The 6028-nt window shown below is 47.1% G+C and overlaps 1 pseudogene; it reads right to left on the reverse strand.

The window, feature by feature from the left end:
- Window positions 1-411: 411 nt before the first annotated feature.
- LOC113249054 (forkhead box protein K2-like) lies at window positions 412-3685 on the reverse strand (annotated as a pseudogene).
- Window positions 3686-6028: the final 2343 nt, after the last annotated feature.

Here is a 6028-nt window from a genome sequence, read left to right on the forward strand (position 1 = left end):
TCCAGGGTACAAATGGAGTGAGATGAAAGGTCAAAGACCCCGTTGTTTTGTAAAGACAGTACACCTCAAAATATTGTAATTGCACGTGTGAACCACGAACTACTGTCTCATCTACCCTTGCCAGCCCCAAGGGTCCTGGGAGGGTGGTGGAGACTGTCCCTGCCTGTCCCAGCATCTTGCTGTGGAGTGACAAGCTGAGCTGGGGATGGGGAGACACTGCCGAACCAGGTTTTGTTGTCTGAGGTTTTGTTCAGGTGTGACTTCTGTCTTTTAGGAGTTTTGAGGCCACCTCAGTTGTGTGTTTTCAGTGCTGAGGTGAAGTCCAACGGCAGGACCCTCTACCCACCGAGACAACATGCTCCGAGTGTCAGTGGGAGGTGGTGTCTCCTTTTGGCACCACGGAGTTGAATATTAAAGTGAGAAAAGCTGTCCCAGTCGCTGGTTTTGGACACCTTTCTCCCTGCCGGCTGCCACACGCAGGGTGATGATGATGATGTCGCCGCCGTCTTCCGTCTGGACCTGCCTCAGCTCCTGCTGTTCCGTCTTGTCGCCATTCTGGCGCTTTGTGGGCAGGGAGGTCGACACCGATGCACGTGTGGCCATCGTGTCCAGAGGACTCACCACATTGTTCACCTGGTTACGGCCAGTGTCAGGGATTGGCATCAGGCGAGTCCCGTTTCGCGGGACAGTTTTTGTTGGTTGCTGGTGCTGACCTAGAGGTGCCTGCTGCACTGTGGTGACCGTGTGGACAGGGGTAGTCTGTGGCTCCTGAATGGTCCGGTCGGCAGCGCCCGCTGTGGCATGGGTAATGGCAGGAATAGGTTCCACTTTCACTTTTACTTCTTTGTGATCTCCATTGTCTTGCGGCTCTGCCTTAGGAGGGGCCAGCACGGCCACCTGAGTGACCAGAGCCTGGATGGCAACAGTGTCCGTGCTTCCCAGGGCCAGGCCTGCCATGCTGATGACAGACACCGTGGGGATCTGGTGGGCGACGTGCGCCATCTGCACTACAGGCTGCTGGGAGGTCGAGGTGGTCATGGGAGCAGCGACCGTGTAGGTGATGGGATCGATCGATCGTCGGTGGCAGCTGCCACTGCCCGGCCATTAAAATGGGCTGACGAGACAGAGGGGAGCCTGGTGCACCCTGGGCAAACCGTGCCTCCTGGATGATGGCCAGTTTGGGCTGTGAGGCACTGGGCTCAGGCTCCAGGGGGGCCGATGAAACTTCCCTTGATAGGCTCTTGGGGGTCTGGGCACCACTGGTGAGTGCAGACAGCACTCCAGCGTGATTGGGAGGGGCTGGGCCACTTCTGGAGAAGAGGGGTCCCAGAGGGTTTCTAAAGCAAGGCATGCCCGTGGACCGTCTTTTCCTAAAAGCCTGCTCTATGAATTTGCTTTCAGAGGCAGGATCTATCCTCCAGAATGATCCCTTTTGCCTGGTTCTTCCTGGGAACGTGGTACTATGATGAAATAAGGATTCAGAGAGAGATTGTGGCGAATTGGATTCGGCCAGCTCTTGTCCGCTGTCTTGTAGTAAGGATAATTTTTAGTGATGTGAGTATAAATTCCATTTAGCGTAAGTTGCTTCTCAGGAGCCATCGTAGTTTTCTGTCCTATGAATTCTGCATAGGAATAAGGTGGCTTTGAATCATTCTTGGGGCTGTCTCCACCAGAAGCTTCCTTTTCATTTTCTGGCTGCCAGTTGTCGGCCATTCACTTGAGGTCAGCTGGTATCACCCTGCTCCCCGGGGGCTGGATGGGCAGGAGTTGGCAGCACTGGGTTCCGGTGGGGGAAGGAAGGGGGCTGATGAGGGAAGGGGGCCATGGCGTTTGGAATGTGGATGGTCAGGGCCGAGATGTGGGCCTGCACAAGCTTCACCCGGGACCCGGGAGCCTCCTACTTCTCCGTCTTCTCACCGGACGGGGCAGTGAACGGGATCCTGAGATTTGTGCTCGGGAACCTGGAGGTGCATGCGCGCGGCCGTTATCCGGTGGTGCCCTGCGCCTCTGGAACACGGCGTCCACCAACGGGACAAACATCCATTCTCGCCGGGGCAGCGCAGGTAGAAGTCGCTGCTGGCGTTGGGCCTGGGCTGGCCTGGAACGCTCTGGGGCACCCAGCCATGGCCGCTGCTGCCGCTGCCGATTCGGGGTGGGGGAGGGAGGGCGTGAAGATCTCGAGGTGCCCCGCGAGATGAAGCTCAAGGGCAGGTGCTCACATCAACCGAGGCCTGCCAGGAGTTGCGCCGGCTGGTCACCCAGCGCGTCTTCCTCAGGTACTCCAACACCTCCTGGCCCTCCAGGCGCGCCGTGGCCCAGCCGCCCCATGGGGATCCGACACCTGCCCCTGGGCCGCCCCCTGGCGCCACCGCCTGCGGGAGGCCGGCCTAGGGCCCTGGAGCGCGGGACCTAGCGCCCTGGGCCCATGAGAGCCAGGCCGTCCCCGCCGCCGCCACCGCAGCCATGGTGCTGAGGGTCAGGTGAGGCTGCTGGCCGAGGAGTTCCAGGCCTGGGATATACTCTTTTCATTGCTCACTTGATCTTTTCGCTTGTTACAGGTCTGTTCAGATTATCTGTTTCTACTTGAGTCAGGTTTGGTAGTTTGTGTCTTCTTAGAAATATGTCCGTTTCATAGAGGTGACCTACTTTGCTGGCTGTTCATAGCATTCCCTTATAATCCTTTTTATTTTTGTAAGGTGGACAGTAATGCTCCCATTCCAAAATTTAATCATTTTAATGATCTCTCTCTTCCTTCTTGGTCAGTCTAGTGAAAGGTTTGTCATTTTTGTTGATTTTTACAAAGAACCAACTTTTGGTTTTGTTTGCTCATCTCTCTTGTTTTATACTATTTCATTTATGTTTACTCTGTTATTTCCTTCCTTATGCTTGTTTTATCCCCCTTATGCTTGTTTTAACTTAATTTGCTCTTTTTTTAAAAGATTATTTATTTATTTATTTGACAGAGATAGACAGCCAGCGAGAGAGGGAACACAAGCAGGGGGAGTGGGAGAGGAAGAAGCAGGCTCCCAGCGGAGGAGCCCGATGTGGGGCTCGATCTTGGAATGCCGGGATCATGCCCGGAGCCGAAGACAGACGCCTAATGACTGCGCTACCCAGGCGCCCCTAGTTTGCTCTTTTTACTTTACTCTTCCTATACTGGAAAGTTAGGTTCTTGACTGGAGATTTTTTTTTAATACATCTGTAACTATATAAACACATCTGTAACTATAAACACTATAGGTGTTTGTTTACAGAGAGAAATTTGATGAGATGTACATAGACCATTTCGTAGATTCTGTTGAGTGTATTCCAAGGCATTCTGGCTGGCTACTCCCCATGAAATCATCAACATCTCCCTCTTCCTCCTTTCTTTTTCCTTCCCCTCCATATCTGAATTCCTTTTTCTCCATTCATAAATGCGAGACTGTTTTTCATGATTTGGAGCGTGTAGCATCTATCATGGCTACAGTCTGCCGTATGTTTACTCTCTGCGACGATGGAACTCCGCCAGGGCCTGGGACACTTGCTGCCTCCGTATCCTTTTCTCCTCAATATCATCAAACCTCACGGTCTCTTCATCCTCACTGCAGAGATGGATACATGTTGTATCATGGGTCGCTGTCTCATTCCTTTGTATTACTGAACAATATTCCACTTTATGGACATGCCACTTTGGTTTAACCATTTGTCAATGGATAGACTTGTTGGTTTTTTCCACTTTTTGGATCGTATGAATTATGCTGCCATGAATATGTACAAATTTTTGTGTGGACATATACTTTCCTTTTTCTTTGAGAGAGAGAGTATGAGTTGGGGGGGAGAGGCTGAGAGAGAGGGTAAGGAAGAATCTTTTTTTATTATTTTTATGTTAAAATTTTATTTTATTTATTTTATAAATTAATTTATATTATATTTATAGTGTATCAATTAATGAACATATAGTGTAATATTCGTTTCAGAGGTAGAGTTTAGTGATTCATCAGTTGCATACAACACCCAGTGCTCATTCCATCAAGTACCCTCCTTAATGCCCATCGCCAGTTACCCCATCCCCCCACTGACCTCCCCTCCAGCGACCTTTGGTTTGCTTCCTATAGTTAAAAGTTACTTTGGTTTGTCTCCCTCTCTGATTCCATGTTATTTTATTTTTCCTTTCCTTCCTCTATGATCTTCTGTTTTGTTTCTTGAATTCCACATATGAGTGAAATCATAGGCTTGTCTTTCTGTGATTGACTTATTTCAATTAGCCTAATACCCTCTAGTTCCATCCACGTCATTGCAAATGGTGAAATTTCATTTTCTTTCACGACTGAATAACATTCCATTGCATATCTACACCACATATTTTTTTAAATTTTATTTTCTGAAGATTTCATTTGTTTATTTAAAAGAGAGAGAGAGAGAACGAGTGGAGGGAGAGGCAGAGGGAGAAGGAGAAGCAGACTCCCTGCTGAGCAGGGAGCCTGATGTGGGGCTTCATCCCCACCCCGGACCCTGGGATCATGACCTGAACCCAAGGCAGACACTTAACCGACGGAGCCACCCAAGCACCCTGTACCACATCTTTATGCATTCGTTTGTGGATGGACATCTGGGCTCTCTCCATAGTTTGGCTATTGTGGACATTGCTGCTATAAACATTGGGGTGCAGGTGCTCCTTCAGATCAGTATATTTGTATTCTCTGGGTAAATACCTAGTAGTGCAATTGCTGGGTTGTAGGGTAGGTCTATTTTTAACTTTTTGAGGAACCTCCATACTGTTTTCCAGAGTGGCTGTATGGGAAAGAATCTTAAGCACGCTCCACACTCAATGCAGAGCCTGATGTGGGGCTGGATCTCACAACCCTGAGAGGTCATAACCTGAGCCAAAATCAAGAGTCTGATGCTGAACAGACTGAGCCACCCAGGCGCTCCGAACATATGTTTTCAGCTCTCTTCAGTATAGGAGTGGCTCTGCTGGATTATGATAACTTGTGTCTTTAACATTTTGAAGGGCTGCCATTTTTTTTTTTTTTTTGCAAAATGCCTGCATCATTTTATCTTCCTACCAATAATTATTGAGGGTTCTAATTTCTCCACATCCTTTCTGACACTTGTCATTTTCTGTCTTTTTGGTTACAGTTATCCTAGAGCATGTGAAGTGGTATCTTATGGCTTTGCTTTGCATTTCCCTGAAGGCTACTAATGTTGAAAAGTTTTTCATGGGTTTACTGGCCATTTGTCTATCTTCTTTGGAACAATGTCTATTAGAGTCCTTTGCCTATTCTTCAGTTGGGTTGTCTTTTTATTGAGTTTTAAGAGTTCTTTATCTATTTTGGGAACAAGGTAGACCATATACATTTAATGTGATTATCGATGGGGTTTGGTTTAAAACTACCATTTTGCTCTTTGTTTTCTATTCTCATTTTCTTTTACATATATATTTATCATTTGGATTCCCTGAGCTTTTTTTTTTTTACTATTTTCTTATAGTATTTTTTTCTTATGTTATGTTAGTCACCACACAGTACCTCCCTAGTTTTTGATGTGCTGTTCTATGATTCATTACTTGCGTATAAAACCCAGTGCACCATGTGATAGGTGCCATCCTTAATACCCATCACTGACTGGCCTATCACTGAGCTTTTAAAAAAATGTTTTATTTCATCTTCAGTATTGCCTTATTAGCCATGTCACTTTATTTGAGCTGTTTGTCAAGCATTTAGAGAATACATCTTTAATGGAGTACATCATCAAATAATGTTATACCACTGCCTGCATAATATAAGAATCTTTCCAACTTCCATCTTCTTCCTCCCAGTCTCTTGGTTATTATTTTCATATGTTTTATCCCTGCATGTTATCAGTTCCACAACGCATTACTATTGTTTCTGCTTTAGGTAGTCACAGCTGCTTTTTGGGAGATTGAAAACCCACTGGTACAAACATCATGATATTTTTGCCTTATGTAAAGAGGTTATCCTATGTGGACAATCTGTTAAGAACAGATTGTAATTTTTTGCTTTGAATTTTCCTGAAACAGTAGAAA

The sequence above is a fragment of the Ursus arctos genome, unplaced genomic scaffold, assembly GCF_023065955.2.
Source record: "Ursus arctos isolate Adak ecotype North America unplaced genomic scaffold, UrsArc2.0 scaffold_32, whole genome shotgun sequence".
Taxonomy (NCBI): domain Eukaryota; kingdom Metazoa; phylum Chordata; class Mammalia; order Carnivora; family Ursidae; genus Ursus; species Ursus arctos.